We start from the raw sequence: 22,289 nt of genomic DNA on the forward strand, positions 1-22,289 counted from the left end.
TGTATCGCTCAATGGCGACATCTGCTGGATTTAAATAGTAATTCAGGAAACATCAATAAAGACTGGAAACAGACTGAACAAGGTTCATTCACACATTTTTATTTAGAAACATCAGCTGCGTTAACATCTTTGGGCCAATCGCCAAGAAAACAAAACAAAAAGAAAAAACTGAGTTGTATTTTTTATTATTTTTTTAACTGTTTACAAATCAGCCGAGATGAATGCTGCAGTTTCTTCCTTCTGACGTATTTCTATCTTTAAAAATTAAAAGTGCAATTAGATCATACATAAATTCATCAAATCAGACAATATTCCTTCATCGGAGAAGCGACACATTAATAGTTTCTGGTCCTTTTTATGAAACTTGAATATAATGCGATTATTCACTTTAAAGCATTTTCATTTTGCCCAAAAGCTTTAGGGAATTTTCTCTTGCTTTTGCTGGTCCATATTGGCTGTATGGATTTTCCTTCTTGACCTCAAACCGGTTTAAAAAAGTAAATATAGTTGCAGTAAAGCGTAATATAGTAAGAGGTTCAAGAATGGACAATTTGAACCTTTTTGGTATTAAAAAATGATTTTTTTAGGACGATATTTAGTGGAATTTTATACAACAACGTGATGTTGTACAATCACGTTGTTGTATACATTTAATCCACAATAGAAATAAAAGTTAATCCATGTAAACTAATTAAAGTATTCTTCAGAAAGAAATTGGAATAACCCGACAGAAGAATGATCAATAGTGGAAACGAGAACGGAATAATAATTGATCTTATTCTCCGTGATAAGATCAAAATGATCAAACGGGAGAAAACTTTCTCTTCCTCGATTGATCATAGTTTTCATTGACAAGCCAAACAACACAAACTATCTCCATCCAACAAAACCCACCAACATGTCGATACATTTTCTGTTCATAAATACAATTTGGCGCCTTCACAACCAAACGACACAGGAATTGTATCGGTCACGTGGTTTTCCTTAAAGAGATACGCGCACCCACACGGGGTTTCGCCTTGTTTGCTCGACGCATGCGCGGAGGTTTCAGTCAGACTCATCACTATGAACCTGCTTCTTAGTACAAGAAGGACAGAAAATACAAGGTTTTGTAAGCCTTAAGTTTTCCTTTCAGTAAGATCAGTGCTGAAAATGAGAAAAATAAATAGCACAGAAAATGCGGCCAACATGAAGAAAAAAAACCCGTTACGATTCCTCTACTTCACAAACTATAGGTGCATCAACTGGTCATTATACAAAAGAAAAAAGGAATTGGGAGGGAAATGCAGCTTATTTGGCATCTGAAGAGGGAGAGCTTTTAGTAAACTTGGTGTTTAATGGGAGAAGTGAAACATGTGCATCTATTGGTGGAGATGAACAAACTCAGGCAAATCGGCTACCGACTTTGTTGCAGTCGATCAGTAGGTTGGGTCTAAACATTTGCGTTTCTCTCTCTCACTTTTTTGTAACGAGTAACTAAACCACACATTGAAAATGAAGCGGAGCAATTAAGTTCTGAAATGTAGTGAAGTAAAAGTGAAAGTTATCAAAAATTTTCATATGAAAGTTACTTTGTTTCTATACAACACTGATAACAAGAATGTTTAAATAATAAATTAGAGCTCTAATTTACTATTTCCATAAAACATTAAATATGGCTTGTACTTTTAAGGCTCTGTTTCAAGTCCAGTTGAATCCAAAATGCTTCACTCTGCATTCAGTCATTCATCCATTCATACTCATCCATTCATACACTGATGGTGACCAATACTGGATAACAGCCTCAGCTGCCCTGGAGCAATTTGGCAGCAGCTGCTGTGGGTCGATGCCACTGGCAGGTAAGGCAGGTGAAGTGCCTTGCTCAAAGGCACTAAGAAAGAAGCAGATTTGAACCAGCAACATGCTAATTTCAGAACAAACTCCTAACACTGTTGTCACCACTGGTTTCTCTAAACACATGAAGTGAAACAGAATAAATCCATCTGAGTAACAGAATAACAGATCATTGTTTCTGTATCAAATATTTCAGTATTTGATACATTTCAAATACTGAAATGTATCAGTATTTCAAAACCCCTAAAGATTGCCTAGATCGTCAACTTAATGCTTTAAGATTGATAGCAAAGTAGTTTCCAACACTGGAGAAGAAACAGCTGCATATAAAAACTTAAAGTAAGTCTTATTATAAGACATAAAACCCCATTATGATGTGTCTGTAGAAAGGTATTGAGAACATGAATCTGAAGCAAAGCAATAAACGACTCAAAGTCATTATTAAAATATGTCAAACAGAAAAAGTTCAAACAAAAATGTTCTTGGTCAAAATGTTTGGTTTCTTCTTCTCATTTTCTTCCTAAACTAAATAACTATCAGTCCCACTGTAAGAACTCTGTGTGCGTCAGACAGGCACTAATTCAGATCTCTCATCAATTGAATCTTCCTCTGTTAGAAGGAATAGGCAACTCCGCAGATGCAGCTTCGAAGGTTTATTGTAGACTGACAAGCATCGATGAATATGGGATGAAAGGTGGTACAGTAGATGAGTTTATGTATGTGTATGTGTGTGTGTGGTTATCTGAAACAGAAAAACAATAAAGTTACATTAATAACTATGCGAGTAAGAACGGCTACACATAGGTATACGACAAAGAATGGTATGCAGCACCACACAACTCCTCCAGAGGGCACTACAATACCATCGGTAAAATGTAAGCACACTAATGACAAAACTGTCAGAAATACAAGTTAGTGTTAAATACTTTTACGTAGTAATAATAATAATACAATAATATATATGTGACATATATAACCGAGTATAGCACAACCTGAACTATTACAGATAATTTCCTGTACCGTCGGCAGCCAAACACGAGGATGTCCCCACCTCCTGTGCTAACAATCGACATAAACACCAATATGTACGGTGGCCCTGAGGGTAAAACACTACAACATTAACAAAAACACAACAACATTAACAAAAACACAACAACATTAACGAAAACACAACAACATTAACAAAAACACAACATTAACAAAAACACAACAACATTAACAAAAACACAACAACATTAACGAAAACACGACAACATTAACAAAAACACAACATTAACAAAAACACAACAACTTAACAAAAACACAACAACATTAACGAAAGCACTACAACATTAAGGAAAACACAACGGAAGAGGTAGGTCCCAGTGGGAGACCTAAGAAGTCGCTGATTGGACGACAGGTCGTTTCTCTTTTGAACCGGAAGTTATGCTGGAGTGCTTCGTTTGATTGAAAACCTAAGGAAGCGGGAATACAGTCACTTCGCCATGTATTGCCCGAACTGTGGAAAGGAGGTGGTTGAGCCGTCACCAAATTTTTGCAGTAATTGTGGCAAAGGCTTCAAGAAACTTGTATGGAGGATACTCCACAATGTTCAAGTAAGTTAAAAAGTATAAAGGAAGATTCATATTTCTTATGGATGTAGTAACTTGCTAACGCTAGTGGTCTCCAGACCGTGTCCACTGTCATCTAGTTGTTCATTATAAATGCAATTAAAAGTACACAAAGTCGCTATAATACAGCAGAATTGTATTAGCTATATATCGTAAGGTCCGTTACAGCCTTAGGCACTACTTTTTTAGGATAATTGGTGTCGTTCTGGTTCTGCTGCACTGCGATCAGGCTAGCCGCCTTTTTGGAAGCGAACTCGCACTTAATTTATACTTGTGGCAGCTTTACTTCAGTTCGTAATACATATCGTCTGTTTGCATGAATGTGATGTGCGACATTTTTTCTTTGCTTTACTTCTAGCACAACAGACTGTCCCATCCTGCCGTACACCAGCCCTCAGCACCTTCCTTGAATAGAAAAATGAGGAGCGACCAAAGTATTCTCTTGGGAGAAAGGGGTTAAAACAAAGGTAGAAATGAAAGTTCGGGTAGGTGCTAAATTCGGTTCCCCTGTGTCGGGAGCGATCATTACAGCCAGAGAGACGAATGAGGCGGATCTGACCATTCACGTCGCTTCTGATCGATTTCTTGGTAAAACAACTCATATAATCATGTGAAGGTTGTAACATTGAGTTTAATTGGCAGCTGTTGTTTAAAAAAATAAACAAGATCTTCTGATGCTGTTTTTTGTTATTTTATACGCCAAGAGAATCGCTCTTTTTCCAACGTTTCTCACGTAAGCCTGGCAGAAATAAGTCAGGCACCAAACACAGTTTTCCCAACACATAGTGTATGTAAAGATTTTTGAGAATTTGGAAACAGTTGTTCTTTATTCCCCAAGGTTTGGTAAGGGTAGGAAAGAATAGAGGAAATTATAATCTGGTCCCCCTCCATAATATGGGAACAACTTAATTTACCAGCAAGATTTTTTTCTCTGTTTATTCCTCTCATCATCAACAATAAATTCTGTGATTTTGGTAGAATTTGCTCCTTGTTTGCCAGAGTTATGAGGGGAAAGCCATATATTTTAGGTGACTAAAATAATCTGTTCCCCCTTCAAAACATGGGGACTATTTACCAACAAGTCTTCAACTGTGCTTATTCATCTCTTCATCAACAACAAATTATTTGAAAACATTTGCTCTTTATTTGCCAGAGATATGAGGGGGAACCATATATTTTAGCCACCTGAAATAATGTGTCCCTTCCAAAACATGGGAACCAATTAATTTACCAGGAAAATGTTCTCTTCATTTCTCAAGGTAAGTGGCCTTGGGATTAAACTATCTTTCCACAGCTGTCTTATATCACATTATCCTTCTCGAAAAACCATCAATGCACCCTGAGATGGCCAAGCCGAATGGCTTCAGTTTTGTCGTAGCCATCTACATGCTATATGTAATTGGGCCCCGTGGAGGGATACGTGCGTCTTGTAAACCTGCGAGTTCTCAGAGCGATGCCTTGAGGATTCAGCTGCCTCAGCAGTCTCATTACAACATCACGTTTGACACGCAGGTTGTGTTTTAGTTTGAGAACTTGCCACATGGTCCGATAGCCAAATAATTGCCCTGGTCCTCTAAGCTGGGACATAATGGCACGTCTCACTTCAGGAAGTGGAGAGTAGTTGCCTCTTCAATGCAGCCCTGCTACTTTCAAATGAGTCTTTACTGAACGCATGCTAACCGACACTTCGTGGTTGGTCTGGAGCATGTCCAGTATCACCTCGTAAGTATGTCCTGACTCAAAATATTTACGAATAACAGTACTAAGGTTTGGATCACTGAGAACATTCTTGTTTTCAGCAATCAAGTTAAAGCCAGCATAACTTCCGGTTCAAAAGTAAAACGACCTGTCGTCCAATCAGCGACTTCTTAGGTCTCCCACTGGGACCTACCTCTTCCGTTGTGTTTTCCTTAATGTTGTAGTGTTTTCGTTAATGTTGTTGTGTTTTTCTTAATGTTGTGTTTTTCTTAATGTTGTTGTGTTTTTCTTAATGTTGTCGTGTTTCCGTTAATGTTGTCGTGTTTTTGTTAATGTTGTCGTGTTTTTGTTAATGTTGTCGTGTTTTTGTTAATGTTGTCGTGTTTTTGTTAATGTTGTTGTGTTTTTGTTAATGTTGTTGTGTTTTTGTTAATGTTGTAGTGCTTTCCTTAATGTTGTCGTGTTTTCGTTAATGTTGTAGTGCTTTCCTTAATGTTGTAGTGTTTTGCACCTCAGGGCCACCGTAAATATGGTATATGAAACGGCACACTTACATCATATAGAACGCACACAGGTTTTACACAAACAGGATAAAAAGGGATTGATGGTGGATGTCACCCGCAGACGCCACTCCTTACAACAGTAACACAGGAACATGAGATCAGAAAACTAGCCCAGCTATGTGCAACGATAACAAGCAAAGGAAACACAGATGCACCATGGGTAATGTAGTTGTACCAGAACGGACAGACTTTTAACACCCACAGTGATGATGATGATGATGATGATGGTCCTTCCTCGTCTCTCTGGTTCTGGTCTCCTTTTCTATGTATAGCAGAAAGATTATGTTTGAATGATGAATGTTAAAAAGCATCAACATCTCAGATGTTTTTCATTCAAACTAAATAAATTCATAAATTTCACTTTAAAAATTGATGACTGTCATAAAATGGAGGAATGAGGTAAATAATGTGGGTGAGAGGTTCAGTCTTTCTCATTTCAGAGATAACAAGGACTGGCTTTGATCATCTCTAAACTTTAATGTTTTTAGGAGAATTTAAAGTTTTATCAAAATGCAGAGGTTCTTATCCACCCATTAGTGTCTTCATGCATCGTTACTGCAATGCTCTGCTTTCTGGTTACTCAGGAAAAGTTTTATGGATCTGCAGACGGTTCAAAACGTGGCTGCTTGCATTTTACCAAAACCAGGAAATGCTCACATTTCTACTTCTGTAATCTTTTCACCGGTTGCTTCAGGTTCCAAGACTTTAACGTTTTGCTGCTCATTTATAAGACTTAAAGTTTCTGATCTTCTGCAGCTTTATGTCCTACTGCATGTCCTCCCATCTTAAGACACTGACCTTTTAAAAAGTCCTAAAACCAGAGGAAAACATCTGGAGAGAATGTTTTTTCCTTTTGTGCCTCATCATCATGTCTGCTTTCAAGACATCAGACAATCATGTTTTTGAATGATTCTAAGTTAAAGTCACATTTGTTCCCTCTGATTTATGTGTATTAATTATACTGTATTTTTAAACTGTTTAATCTGATTTGTTTTGATCTCCTTATTGTTTAGCATTTTGAATAATGTTGTCATAATAACTTGTTGTATAAAGTTTGACTTTTTACATATTTAATGTGACAACAGCAGTTTAATAGAGTCTCGGACAAACGAACAACTTACAACTAGAAGTTTTTTTAAAATTTAAAAACTACCCAGCAAGTCATAATAAAATACATAAATATTGGGTTATTTATGTAATAAGAGCATTAAAAATAAGATTTATTGACAGAAATTAATTAAAAACCTTTTGAAGGCTCAAGCTGGGGATCAAATTGTCAACTTTTGCATGAATTAAAAAAAACTTTTCAAGACAAATAATTTATCAAAAGCTGAGTAAGAAACTAAACTACAGAAACATCTTTGGACTTGAGATGTTCTTTAACTTACATGATTCTTGCATCTTTTATTTCAATCTATAAAAATATTATTAATATGAACGGCTTCCTTCTGGGTTTAAGACATACAGTTTTTAACCTGTACAGTTTTATTATTATTCACAGTTATATACATGTAACAGTTTTCATACCAACAAACTTTGAATAGACTTTAGATCAGGTGAAAGATTCACTTTGGTTTTGTTTTCCTTGATCCTGTAAAGGTTTTCCTTCTTCTTCATTTCCTGGGTTGACATTTTCTCTGCGATCTATGAAACACAAAACATTTTATTAATAACATCATCTGATTGTTTGATTTCCCAAAGTTACATTATTATTAAGATGACTTGAATAAAAACAGAATTCTGTCATTTTTAGTTTTTATAAATAAAATTATCATCAATCAGCAAAAAATAAATAAAATAAAGCATTAAAGTTTTGACTTTTTCTAAAATTATTTTTCTCTTATTTGTTTCCAGATGTTTGTTGAGAAAAATAAAACAATCCAGAAACCAAAGCATATTACAATAAAATGTAAACATGGTCACATTGAACTGAATATTTAATGTATATTCAGATGTCAGATTAAAAGAATATAACTTTAATGAAGGCAGAAGAAATGTCTCATTAAGCTCTAATTATAATCTTAAACATGATTTATTAGCTATCAGCTTCTCTGTTGAAGAAAACACAACAAAGAAGAGAAAATCTGAGTTTTGTGCAGTAAATAATAGTTTAATTTGTAGCATTTTATGAATGAATGTTGTTGTTTTCTGGCTGTTTCTCTTTAGTGCGTCTGGATCCACAGGTTGGACCCTCTGGTCTAAACCTTCATATCCTGTTCAGGTCAGTGGGAATACTGGTGAGCCATGATGAACCCAGTCAGGTCACCAGTTCATTGCTGCTACATCAATGATCTAATATCTAGTCAGTCACATTCAGTCACTAACAAGGAATCAGCTTCCTGGTTTGATGCTCAGCTGTGATGTTCAGTGACTGCAGCAACACAAACACATTCATACATCTATATGAAGTAACTGCTTAGTTTATCACTGAGCAGAAAATAAAACAGGAAATAATTAACATAAGTTATTAATCTGGAATTGATCCATTTTCATACCTTCATCATTTCTCTCTGGTTCATGTTGAGAGTTTTTGCTCCAACATGGAAAAACTGTAAACAGTGAATATTTATCTTAACACACAATATAAATGAGGCGACAATATTTAATTCTCCTTATCAGTTTTTAACTGGTAAAAATAATTAATCAACCTGATCAGGCAGAAAAGCTACAATAAACAATAAAGACCAAAAGAGAAAAAATGAAACTAATAATGGTTTAGTTTCTTGTTTTCTTTTCTTTTCTCATCAAAGATCAATAGATATTGATAAATATGTGAAACTTTTCTTATTCATGTTTATCAAGAGTTTTACTTCTATTTAGCTTCAGATCAGTTTTTGCAAATGATAGAAAATAAATTGGTATTTTCTATCAATTGGAAATTTGCATGTATGGAGATAATTATTAATTTAACAAAATCCTGCATGACTTAAAAAGACAATGACTGACTTACTTTGTTCACCTCTGTAGTGACGTAGAACACGTTGGATTTGAGATCGCTTGATTATGATGACGACGATGATGATGACGGTGAAGAAGAAGATGAGTGCAACAACAACACCAACAATAAACTCTAGGAGGTCCTGAGGCAAAAAAGAAAAACGTGTTTTTAACAATCCGCTTTTGAATATTTTGAATTAGATTTTTTCTCTTTTTGTTTTATTAATGAGATCAAAGTTGTGAATAAACAGTCACCTCATCATTCATCATTTACTGCATCTCTCTCACACACACACACACACGCACGCACGCACGCACGCACGCACACACACACGCACGCACCCCCACACACACACACACACACACACACGCACGCACGCACACACACACGCACGCACGCACGCACGCACCCCCACACACACACACACACACACGCACGCACGCACGCACGCACACACACGCACGCACGCACGCGCGCACACACACACACACGCACGCACGCACGCACACACACACACACACACACACACACACACACACAGGTCTTCAGGTTTTATCTGCCCAGCTGAACATCAACATGTTATAACAGGAAAGCCTGAAGATGAATATTCAACCCAATGAGCCTCAATGGCTGCAGGTAAAAGAAAGTCTGAAACTGAGTCAGAGGACCTAACCACTGGTTACCTAGTTAAACATTTTCATCTGTTCAAGAATTACATTAAGTGTTAAAGACATAAAAATATTTATCTGGTTTGTCTTAAATGATCTTAATTTTATAAAACTCACCAAGTATTAGAGTAACGTTTCCCTGCTTGACTTGTCTTTGCAGTTTGGGAACAAAGCAAGTATAATTCCCTTCATCCTCCTTGGTTACTTTGGTCAATTTGAGGGAAATGTTGCCTTTTTCAAACTCATCAGGGAACATGAAGGTTCGGTCATGGTACTTTGGATCTGAAGCTACATCATCTTTAGTTTGGCTGCGATGCACATGGATTATTTCATCCTTGAATCTCCATTCGATTGTAAATGTGGTCAAATCAAATGGAGGCTCCAGATGACATGGCAGAATGACGTCGTCTCCAACCTTTGCATGAATCGGATCATGACCAACAACCTTCACTGGAACTGGAAGAATAAACAAAGATAAAAATAAATAAACACTAATATTCCTGTTTGCTGTTCAGATAACATTCATACTTATTCTCCTGTAGGATCTTTACAATTGTGAAAAAATATAGATGTCCCATTAATAGAGGTTTTTTAAAATAAAGGTTTTTTTTTATTTGTTTATAAAAGTAAATCTACTATTTTTTTTATTTACCTCTGTAAAATTACTCATGTTTAACTCATGAAAAATAAAACCAGATATTTTACTGGAGAAAATAGTCAGGACTCCCTTTAACAGTCTTTTAGTTGATTTGGTTTTACTATATTGAAAACTCACCAAACTTGGCAGACGCATCAAACCTTCAGGAAATTTACATATTTTAAGATTGTCACAAAAATCCAACAGAAACGGTGCAAGAGCGCCACCTAATGTTGCTGCTTTCAATATGTTCAGAAACCCATGACTTGGTCAAGAGTCGAGGTGATTTCCAGTAACATTGTGATCTTAATTTATTTTATTCTTTACTGAAGAAATCCAGCTACTTCTAATTGTTATGTCTGTAGAGAAACTGTCTGTCCATGGGGGGAAACTTTGCATCAGTTCAGGACATGAATGAATATCATCAGATTCAGATTATAATAACTGCAGCAGGTCACTAAACCAAACCAGCCTGGACTGGAGGCTCTGATGCACAGCAGTTTTGATGCCACTACATTTTATTTGTTGGGAAACATTGAATGAAATGTATCATCTGCTGTTTATTGTCTTCCAGCTGAGCATTTGGTTGTGGAGCGATATTTGCTTACAGATGAACATAGAAGTGCTGCATGTTTTGCTCTCAGCAGAAAATCCACTGAACCCTTTACTTTCATCAGTCTTGGAAATGTGTTGTTACATCAGTCCAGTCCTTTACATGGCCGTACTCAGGATGAATCTAAAGGGGCCAGTGGCCCCATAGACTGGAACTGGCCCAAGTATTGAAGACACTAAATATGTTTCTACTGATGATATAAGCTGGCACAGAAACTGTAGATAATTTATCCCTTGTACCAATTTAACTTTTACCTTCACAGTTTCACTTTAATAATGAAATAAAATTAAGATGTTGCACTTTTGGCTTCAGCAGAATTATAATAGAATCAGTTTTCATCTATTAGATCAGCTGAATTCACAACTCTATGCTGAGGTCGACCTTCTGACCTCTAGAGCTTAGAGATGTGATCAAACATGAACTTTAATAAAGAGAAGCTAAAACATTTCACTAATAAATAGTTTCATTTATGCTCAATAAAGACATAAAATGTTAAAAGACAGTAAAAAAAAAAAAGCTGCTCTGACAAAATAACTCACCAGTAACGTTGAGTTGACATCCTCCAGAGTTGAATCCATCTTCAGTTTTCACGTCACACAGATACAGACCAGAGTCTTCAGTCCTCAGTCTGGATACATGGAGTCTGATTCGTCCTTTCTGAGGACGTCTTTGTCGCTCTGGACTCGTCCTGAAAACTGATCATCCTGAGACTCTGGAATCTCAACTCCTTCATGAATATGATAGAGAACTCGCGGTTTATCAGGAGTCAACAAGCTGCAGACGATGAACAGATTCTTCCAGGTTCCCTGAGTCTTGGTGGTGAAGGTCCACTCCAGAGTGATGCTCTGCTTCTCCTCTGCCTGATAGCTGCTCTGTGTCACATTCACTACAAATGTTGCTGCTGAGGAGACAGAGAGGGAAAGAGAGGAGCAGACACACTGAGAACTGGAACATGGGAGTCTTTCAGCTCCATCTAGAGAGCTTTCTGTCACAAAGACAAGATGGAGACTGACCACAGAGACATGAGCTGAGGATGAGGAGCAGCAGGATGCTGGACATTATCTTTAACAAAAAACTGCAGGTTTGTGTTTAATTCTTGGTTAAAACATGTTGGTTTTTATTCAGTGGGTAGAAAATCCAGAAATTTGATTCAAGTTAGAAAAACGTCGTAATAAAAACAACTAAAGGTACATTTGTTCTAAAAAGTTACTCAAGTTAATGTAACTGAGTAAATGTAACTAGTTACTATTGATCTCTGATCACGTGATAATTACAGAGGATCATCATTTCAAATGGCGTCCAGATGAAACACAAAATGGAGGAAATAAAATGTTTCGCTTTGATCAGATCTGCAGACGCTTAATTAGTTTAAAGTTTAGTTTTAGTTTAAAACTCATGCAGAAAACAGAGAGAAGTTTTAATTATTAAAAAATTAACATATTTTTCTGTTACTTTTAACACGAGAAACAAATTAGATGTTTAGTTTCAGTTTCAAATTAAACTGAAACTAAACATCTTTGTTAACTGAGTGTTTCTGAATCATCGCTGCTACACAGAAACGGACGTTTTTCCGCAAACATGACGCAGAGAAAATAATTAATAACTAAAAGCTGAAATGACCTTTGCACCGAAACCTTCATGCAAAAAGATTGTACGAACTCAGAGAGGTGAATATGTAACCCAGTGGTTCTCAAATGGGGGTACGCGTACCCCTGGGGGTACGTGGAGGTACTGCAGGGGTTACGTGAATCTTTTCAAAATATCTTTAAAAAAATCAGTTGGCTCCTCATAATAAGTCTTGAGAAAAATTACTTTGTAAGAAGTTCGATAAAATATAAAGGTGTGTTCATGCACTGAATTTTTATTCAGTATTTAGTTTCAAATCCTTTAAAATAAAAACGGACCCAGCGCACTGTTACCATGACTACACTGTAACTATGGAGACTGGCTAAAGCGTAGCAGCAATGCTGCTGAAAGTTCAGATAAAGTGAAAAAGAAGACAAAACCAGAGCCGAAGAAGTACAGAACGTACATGAAAAAGTATGTTTTAATGGGATTTACGTCCACGAAATTAGCCAATGCTAGCATGCAGCCGGCTAGCATGCAGCGGCATCTCACCACAAAACATGGACGCCATGTTGGTAAGAACCGGAGTTCTTCAGGAGAAAACTTTCTGAGTTCAAGTCATTCAAAGCCACGATGCGAAAAACCTCCACTGCATCAGCCAAAGCAACGACTAAAGACACGCGGTGTCTTTGCTCGTTGCTAAAGCCAATAAATCGTTCACCACAGCGGAAGACCTGCTGCTCCCCGCTGCTGTTGAAACTATGCTGGACAAAAAAATCAGCGGATACATTAAAAACTGTCTAATGACACCGTTACTTACTGTTCAAACCGAATCAAATGTTCAATGCAAAGTGATTAAAGTGCAATCTTCTTTTTTATATCCTAAAAGAGGTAACGATTATTGTTTTTTTGTGAGAAAATCTTTATTTATTAAGTTAATTTATTTTGTAAACAAAATATAATTTATTTATAATTAAGTTATAGATTTATTTCTGTGAACTTTTTAGTTATTTATGTATATATTTAATTTTGTACCATTACAGAGACCAATATAAATTAGCAGTGCTTTGCATATTTCAGTTTTGACTGGTTTTACGCCTTCCTGGTGCTCACTATGTTCTGTTTCTCCATGCAATGTTTGCAATATGGATGTATTTGTCAGGTTCACTGATATAAGGTGTTTGGCTTTAATTAATCAGACAGTGATTTTACAGCACTGTTTTTTTCTCCAAAAATGTTTTGGCCGTGTCAGGGGGTACTTGACTAAAAATATATTTTTAAGGGGGTACATCACTGAAAAATGTTTGAGAACCACTGATGTAACCCACCCCATTCTTTAGTTGTTCGTGACTTGACAGGGTCAGAGACAGATGAGCAAGTATCAACCTTTCTCCAGAAGTATGGTTCCATTAACCGTTACATTCACTTAGATGATCCTAAATCAGGTTTCCATAAAAACATGATTATTGAGTTTGCACATGAAACTGCCATGAAGACATTGGAACCATTGTTGCCTCTTCAGCTTCGAAGCACGACTCAAGCAGACATTGTGTATGAGTTAAAGGCTTTAGGAAGTGTCTACACCGTAGAAGCCAGAAGCAAAGCTACTAAAATGTACATGGAACAGCTCTCTGAAATTGCCAGGCTGAGTGGAAGTTCACTAGGAGAAATGTTGAAGGAGGAATTTAAGTCTAGTTTCATCTGTCAAGTTCCTTTGCGCAATCACCTCAGACTGATCCAGAATCCTCAGCTCCACAGAGTCCTATCCCACAAAAAGACTCACCAGCAAAAGAAATACCCCATCTTCTGAAAACCCTCAGTCAGTGATGCCTACAGATTCCCCGATTTTGACACCAGCAAGTGATCCAAGTAAGCCTCTCAACCCCTCCATTTTCAGAAAAACCTTATAGATCTCAGCCCCCACAGACTTTGTCATTCTCATCTGAAACCACTACTACGCCAGTAATCGATGCTAATCCACATGCAGTTCAGCGAGTGGTGGTTGAGCATGTGGTGCGCAGCAGTGATACCTCACCCAGTTTGCTTCACCCAGGAGATTCAGAGCTTTTTCAGGCAAGAGTCCAAGTCCAAGCCATGAAGCAGATTATGATACATGGCGTGCAAGTGTTGAAATTCTCATCAGAGATCCAACTGTGTCAGACTTGCATTGCACACATCGTATATTAGACAGTCTTCTTCCTCCTGCTTCTGAAATGATTAAACATTTGAGCCCACAGTCTAGTCCCTCAACTTATCTCAAGTTGCTTGACTCCGCCTACGGGACAGTTGAAGATGGTGACGAGCTTATGCTAGGTTCATGAGCACCTTCCAGAGACTGCACACTGCTTTGAGCAAAACAATGAGACGTGGTGGTGTATCCGCTCCAGAGTTTGACCAACAGCTTTAAAGCAGTTCTGTAGAGGCTGTTGGGAGAACGCTTTAATAGCCAATCTTCAGATAGAAGAAAAGATAGAAAAACCTCCTACTTTTGCAGAATTGTTGCTCCTTCTTAGGACAGAAGAAGATAAACAGGCTGCAAAAATGACTCACATGCGACAGCATTTCAACCATGCCAAGTCTGGCCACATGCCCAGCAAGCAGCGTGCCATGTCACATGTGCATCTTGCATATGACACAAATGATTTGATAAATAAGACTGATCTTGAGATGCTCAAGCAACAAATTGCTGACCTCAGCATTCAGGTGAAGAGCATTGTGTCAGAGTCAAAAGCCAAAACAAGCTAAGCAACAAAAGACAAAGTCTGTTCCTCTAAGTGTCACACATGAAGCCCATGTGGTGAAATCAGAAACAAGCCGTCAGCATCCTTACACAATTAAAGCAAATGGCAGACCACGACCCTGGTACTGTTTCCAGTGTGGAGAGGATGGCCATGTTGTTTCAGTCTGTGAAAATGCACTGAATCCTTCCCTTGCAGCAGCTAAGAAAAAAACAGCTGAAAGAAAAGCAGGCTGCTTGGGAAGCCTCTAATGCTTCTCAAAGTGAGACGCATTTAAACTAGTGTCTGCTCTCATAGAGGGACACATGGGAGCAGAGTCACAAAACTCCAGTCCCAAAACCATAAAAGCTGTTGGTAAGAGTGTTGGGGTAGAAGGGTCAAAATTGTCATATGACCTGGTGGGAACTAAAACTACAGCTCAAGTGTCTATTGCAGGGAAAGACACAAACTGTCTGTTGGACACAGGTTCACAAGTCACAACTGTGCCCCAGTCCTTTTATGAAGAACATCTTCTGATCTGACCATTCATTCTTTAAATGATTTGCTTGAAGTGGAGAGAGCTAATGGCCAGTTTGTCCCCTATTTAGGATATGTTGAGCTTACCATCACTTTTCCTAAAGAGTTTGTTGGCTCTGATATTGAGATTAACACTCTGGCTTTGGTTATTCCTCACCTCCGTTCTGCAGCCCATGAACAGATGCTTATAGGCACAAACATACTTGATGTTCTTTATGCTGATTACCAGAAACTTTCATCTTTTCAGCCTTTGATGAATGGCTATCAGGCTGTTCTCAAAATATATGTACTTGAGATATGACAAAGGGAGCTTATCCACAGCAGCCTTGGTTGTGCAGAACTAACGGGCAAGCTGCCTAAAGTTGTTCCTGCAAGGCAGACCGCTGTTGTTGAAGCGTTTGTTCCGTTTAATCGTTTGAACATTCAGAGAGATGTTATTCTTGAGCAACCATCAGCTTCTTCTCTACCGAGTGGTTTCCTCATTTCAGGGATTGCAGTGACTTTACCAAGCAAACACTCATGTCATATTCCTGTCATACTGAGAAATGACACCAATCATGACATAGTCATTCCCCCAAAACTATTGTGGCAGATGTTAATGCTATAGTACGTGTGTTGCACAAAGAACATACTGTCAACGACTCAAACTGTCCTAAATTTCAAGCAAAGTCTTCCCCATCACTGAGCTTTGATCTTGGAGATTCACCTTTATCCACTGAATGGAAAGAGCAAATAACAAAATGTTAAACACCATGCCAAACGTTTTCTCTCAGAATGACCTGGATTTTGGCCATACTGATAAAGTGAAACACAGAATCAAGCTCAGTGATGAGACGCCTTTTAAGCAGAGAGCACATCCGATACACCCCAACGATGTAGATGCTGTGAGACAACATCTACAGGAACTCCTAGATTCTGGAGTCATATGGGAATCAAGAGTCTCCATTTGCTTCTCCAATCGTTGTGGTTCGCAAAAAGAATGGTTCTGTTCGTCTGTGTGTAGATTACAGAAAGCTGAATATTAAAGATGCCTACGCTCTTCCAGAACTGAAAGATGCTTTCAATGCACTTGCTGGTTCTAAGTGGTTCTCCGTTCTAGACCTCAAGTCAGGCTACTATCATGTCGAAATGCAAGAAGCAGACAAACATAAGACTGCATTTGTGTGTCCAGTTGGATTGTGGGAATTCAACAGGATGCCACAAGGAATAACAAATGCGCCTTCAACCTTCCAAAGACTGATGGAAAAGTGTGTTGGCGATATGAACCTAAAAGAAGTTTTAGTGTTCATTGATGACTTGATTATTTTCTCAGCCTCCCTGGAAGAACATGAACAGCGCTTGCAGCGTGTTCTTGAACAGTTGATGACATATGGTTTGAAACTGGCACCACAGAAGTGCAAATTCTTTCAAACATCAGTAAAATACCTTGGTCACATTGTTTCTGAGAGAGGACTTGAAACGGACCCTGAGAAAGTTGCGGCCTTACAGACTTGGCTGATCCCCACAAATCTTAAACAGCTTCAATCTTTCTTAGGATTTGCTGGATACTATCGACGGTTCATTCAGGGGTACTCTACTATTGTAAAGCCACTTAATGAACTAACATCAGGTTATGAGCCGGGTACTTCCTCTCGCTCTTTGAAAGTCCTCGACTCGCAAAAGCTATGACTCGAGATTGACCATCTTGAACCTGATGTAATGCAGCCCCAAGGCCAACAGTGCTGGCATCTGTATGTAAAACATACAGATGCTGGGGGTCTGCAAAACCCAAGACTGGAGCTGATGTTAGCTTTCTTATTATGCCATTGAAAGCTATCTGACATTGAGGTGTCCACCGCTCACCAAAGGACTCCTTTCTGTCTCTTATTCAGCTTTCTGAGTGGTGGATAACCTTGAATTATTGGCTCTTAAATGTGGAGTCACAGAAAAATGATCTGAGTTCCTATATGGTACAGACTTCACAGTAGTGACTGACAGCAACCCACTTACATATGTTTTAACATCCGCAAAGTTTGATGCGACAGGGTACACCAGTCTTTCTACTTACTCATTCAGTCTTCAGTAAAGAGTGGGAAAGCAAAGTCTTGATGCTGACGCACTGTCTCGCGGACCTCAAGCATATGCTATGTGCAATGCTAATATCTCCCGATTGACAGATTAATAAACAAAGACCGCCTCCAAACCCAGACTTGGTGCTTTGTGGTTTGTCCGATCACCACACACAATGCAGAAGTTCACCGGTCACACTTAGCTGTTTGGGTCTAATAAGAAACGATACAAAAACAATAGGCCTTGGCAGCGCTTAGCTGTTCTTTGCTAACTAACCTGTTTCTGTTGATGCAGATCCAGATGTAAGGAAAGGAACCGAGATAATCAAGGCAGCGATCATCATGACGTAGAACTTGACTTTAAGTCAGATTGATTTGTTCTTTCTTCTTTTCTATTATGGCGGATCGCAAGCAACTTTAAGGTGCATAGAGCTGTTGTCCGAAATTCGGTTTCCCTATAAAATTCGGTTCCGCTGTCGGGAGCGCGCATTACAGCCAGAGGCGGATGTGACCATTTTCACGTCACTTCTGATCAATTTCTCGGTAAAACTCATATAATCATGTCAAGGTTGTAACATTCAGTTTAATTGCCAGCTGTTGTTTAAAAAATTGTAAAATAAATAAATGAACGAGGTCTTGCTGTTTTGTGTCATTTTAAACACCAAGAGAATCGCTCTTTTTCCAACTTCTCTCACGTAAGCCTGACAGAAATAAAAGTCAGGCACCAAACACAGTTTTCCCAACACGTAGCGTGTATGTAAAGATTTTTGAGAATTTGGAAACAGTTGTTCTTTATTCCCCAAGGTTATGGGGTAAGGAGAGGAAAGAATGGATAATTCAGCAGCCTGAAATAATCTGTTCCCCCTCCATAATATGGGAACAACTCAAATTACCAGCAAGTTTTTTTCTCTGTTTATTCCTCTCATGATCAACAATAAATCCTGTGATTTTGGTGGCATTTGCTCCTTATTTGCCAGAGTTATGACGGGGAATCATATATTTTAGGTGACTTATCATACCTTTATAAAATCGTTTTAAGGATTGCTTATCCGCTCCCCAGTCACTGCCAGTCAAGCATCTCAAAATATTTAAGATTTCTTACATTTATCTACAACTTTTTGAATATGTACATTCTGTGGTGGGATGGTGTTTGCATGGCATGTTTTGTTTATCAATTTATTTCTTTTGGAATGATTTAAATTGTTCTTATTTTCACAGAATCCCCCTTCCAGGGACCAAGTAGTACGCCTGAAACGTGTTTTTAAAAAGAGAAGTGTTTTAAAGAAATTGTTCAATAAACTATTGTATATAGTTTATTAAACAGTGTTCTGGTGAGTCCTATAAATAAAAGAAACCCCGCCCCTGGGTCGGGACACAATTCCATTTTAGTTTTTCATCAAACCATAATCCTAAAAATTTTATACATTTTACTTGCTCTAATTCTTGGTTATATCATTTTAATTTTACTTCCTTGTTTATTTTTTTCTGAGTAAATATCATTACTTTTGTTTTTTCAACTTGTAGCCAGTGCATTATGTTTATTATGCACTGTTCCGTTTGCCCATATAAGGAAGACGCTGTGTTGGAGCGCAGCTGATTCATTACGGAGACAGATAATCGGCATTTACATTTAAAAGATCGCTGAGAGGGTGAGAGTCCAGGCTGATTCCTCTACAGGTATGGTTAACATGAAGCATGCACTGGGTTCAGAATTATTTCTGACGCCTTTATTTTATTGTTGCAGGAAACTTCCTCTTGGAGAGGACATATGGAGCTCTGCTAACTTTTAGAGAAGATAAAGGCAGCAGGGCCGTGCAGAGACCATTAAAGGGCAGGTGCTCAAAAAAAAAAATAAAAGGGCACATCTAATCGCATTTTAGGACAGAATATTAACAAAGTCGGACAGCTTTCAGAGTTTAATTAACAATGACAGATCACAAAATTGTGAGACATACAATCAAAGAACATCTGCCTGGATTGCTGTACTTGCAGTGGAGATGAAGACGGTCCATTCAGAAAAACAGCTGCATCAAACTTTAACGTGGAACTACAGGAAAAAAACAAAAACAAAAATTTAATTAATGCATGTCACTATGAGAAAAGACTACTCTTAACATAATAAAAGCATAATAGCTGCCTTGTAATATTAAATATGTGTTCACTACCAAAAACTGCAGGTTGATGATGGTCAGAACCTTTACTTTATTCTTACCTGCAGTACTGGTTCTGACCCAGTTGGTCAAGAATCCACTACCTTTGGCTGCTTCTAGCAGATCCTTTCTTTTTTGTTTCTGACGTCTCTCTTTACGCGGCATCTTTGAACTGAAACAAGCAAAACATAAAGAATTATGATCAGAACACTATATAAACCACACTACCAGTTCTTTACCCTTGTGTTTAAACCAATATGTTTTTCAGTTCATAGCATAACAATATTAATTTCAGAGAAAATGAGACCTCTCCTATGGAGTTCAATTTGGTTCACAATTATTCAATTCAAATACTAACCTCAATTAAATAATATAAAATTGTGATCGACATTTTGAATTGTAACATTTTTTTCACCAAAAAATGTTTAGCTTAATTTTTAAAAAAAAACTGAAATCACAAATTTTTATCTCATGACTTAAAAAAATGATTTGCAAAACAAACAAACTTATTTGCGCATGTCAGAAATCTTTGCTTGCTATTCAAAGTTTTGCTTGTGATTCTCACATGATGTCCTTGGCAGAGCCTGAAATCAAAACCAAAGATTTCTGATGTGTGCAAATAATAGTTTATGTTTGACCCTTCATTAATGACATGCTTTATTGGACAGAAGCAGTTTGATTCTTACATACATTATATCCATCATGGTAGTTCAGGATGAATTATTTTTAATTCTAAATGAATGTCCTTGTTGGACTTTTATTTAAGTACTTCAAGATACATTTAGCTAACACTAGAATAAATGCAATGTACATAATTCACCAAAGAAAATGAGAAAATCGGACATATATCCACGATGAAGATGATTCTGGTTTTGTTCGGGCGATGTGCCCCTATTGCATAAATAATGTTGTCATTAACAATACAGGGAAGCTATTTAGTTACCTTGCTTTGCTAGCAAACTCATTAGCTAGCAGCTAGCTCATAGCACAACAACAACAGCCTAATGTCTGTACGATAAAAATACTGGATCGATAGATATGAACAGCTTTTGCTCACCTGTCTGTCTCCTCCCGCTCAGTTTATTCAGAGAAAGGTGGACTCAGAGAGCGCCGATATTTTCCTCTTGTTATATTTCATTTCTGCTTAAACCGCGACTCCGTGCTGAAGGAGAAACGATACATTCTACGTTTTCCGTTATCTGACAAGTAGCAAGCCAACTCCAGTTTTTTCACCAAAAATAATTTTTTTAATTCACCAAAAACGTTCGCTAGCTTGAGCTCCGCAGTTAGCCGCCTTATCTCACCGCGCCAGAGGCAAGTGCGTCGTGCGTCACGGGCAAAAGGTCAAAGGTAACAATGTGACCGGAAAGCTTATTGTGTTGTTTTTCTTGCAAAGTAATAATAATAATAATAATAATAATAATAATAATAATAATAATAATAATAATAATAATAATAATTGTAGGACATATGTAAGAGGTCATTGAGCAAGTTTATTATTAGGCAAGTTTATTATCTGTCATTGCCCACTAAGGTGGGCAATGACAGAAATTTCGAGACTATTTGTTGGATCAACAATATATTGTATGGACTGATAATAATCCCCTCAGTCACTTGAACACAGCTAAACTGAGGGCAACCGAACAGCGTTGAGCAGCACAGCTGGCAGATTTTAATTTTTCTATCCGTTACAGATCAGGCCGGGCAAATGTGAATGCGGATGCCCTTTCAAGAAAGCCACCAACAATAACAGCGGTTGATATTCCTCTGCCTGGAACACTGGTTCCCTCGGTGAAGCAGCCTGCCTGCCCTGATGTAATTCAGCATGTGGTCCAAGCTGCAGTGTCTGTTTTCCCCACTCATACCCCCGATGACCTTATTGCACTTCAAGAAGCTGACCCTACTATAAATGTTTTTGTAAGGTTGTGGAGGGTACAGAGACGTCCAGATAAAGCAGAGAGGGATAGTCTCTCCCCAAAAGTCCTGGAGCTGCTTCGACAGTGGAGCAAGGTGAGGCAGCTGAATGGCTTGTTATATCGCTGTATACAACATTCTGATGGTCGAGAGGATATCCACCAACTGCTGCTGCCCGATTCTTTGAAGGAGGAGGTGATGAAACAGCTTCACCAAAATCATGGCCATCTGCGGGTGGGGCGGACCACTGAACTCATTAGGGAGCGGTGCTACTGGTCGCTGATGCACAAAGAGATCAGAGATTGGTGCCAACAATGTGAACGCTGCATATTGGACAAAGCTACACACCCCCAGGCTCGGGCTGCCATGGGGCATTTGTTGGCCTCAAGACCAAACCAAGTCTTGGCAATAGATTTCACTTTGCTGGAACCATCACAAGATGGTAAGGAAAATGTTCTCATCATGACTGATGTGTTTTCAAAATTTACCCAGGCTGTAGCAACCAAAAATCAGAGGGCATCTACTCTTGCTAAGATTCTTGTACAAGACTGGTTCTACAAGTTCGGTGTTCCAGCCAGACTACACTCCGATCAGGGCCGTAATTTTTAAAGTGCATTGATCCAGCAGGTGTGTGTGAGTTGTATGGAGGGCAGAAGACTCATACTACCCCCTACCAGCCTGAAGGTAATGGCCAATGCGAAAGATTTAATAGGACGTTACGTTATCTGCTTCGAACTCTACCTATTGAGAGGAAGGGAAACTGGCCTCATTATTTGCCTCGAGTGCTGTATTCCTAT

General features: G+C 38.2%; 2 long non-coding RNA genes across 3 annotated transcripts; both read right to left on the reverse strand.

Moving 5' to 3' along the window:
* Positions 1-78: 78 nt before the first annotated feature.
* Positions 79-18,474, reverse strand: LOC129356122 (uncharacterized). Of its 2 annotated transcripts, XR_008605359.1 has the most exons (8): positions 17,706-18,474; positions 11,100-11,461; positions 9,428-9,766; positions 8,655-8,784; positions 8,200-8,253; positions 7,232-7,348; positions 5,907-5,966; positions 79-2,575 (listed from the first exon to the last, which is right to left on the reverse strand). It is a non-coding gene; the product is annotated as an uncharacterized LOC129356122 (long non-coding RNA). The 2 variants fall into 2 exon arrangements; XR_008605360.1 differs by lacking the exon at positions 8,200-8,253.
* Positions 18,475-19,387: 913 nt separating this feature from the next.
* On the reverse strand, positions 19,388-20,922 carry LOC129356131 (uncharacterized). The gene is made up of 3 exons (XR_008605374.1): positions 20,636-20,922; positions 19,641-19,750; positions 19,388-19,475 (listed from the first exon to the last, which is right to left on the reverse strand). It is a non-coding gene; the product is annotated as an uncharacterized LOC129356131 (long non-coding RNA).
* Between the last annotated feature and the right edge of the window lie 1,367 nt (positions 20,923-22,289).

The sequence above is a fragment of the Poeciliopsis prolifica genome, unplaced genomic scaffold, assembly GCF_027474105.1.
Source record: "Poeciliopsis prolifica strain line A6 unplaced genomic scaffold, Auburn_PproV2 SCAFFOLD157, whole genome shotgun sequence".
Classification (NCBI taxonomy): domain Eukaryota; kingdom Metazoa; phylum Chordata; class Actinopteri; order Cyprinodontiformes; family Poeciliidae; genus Poeciliopsis; species Poeciliopsis prolifica.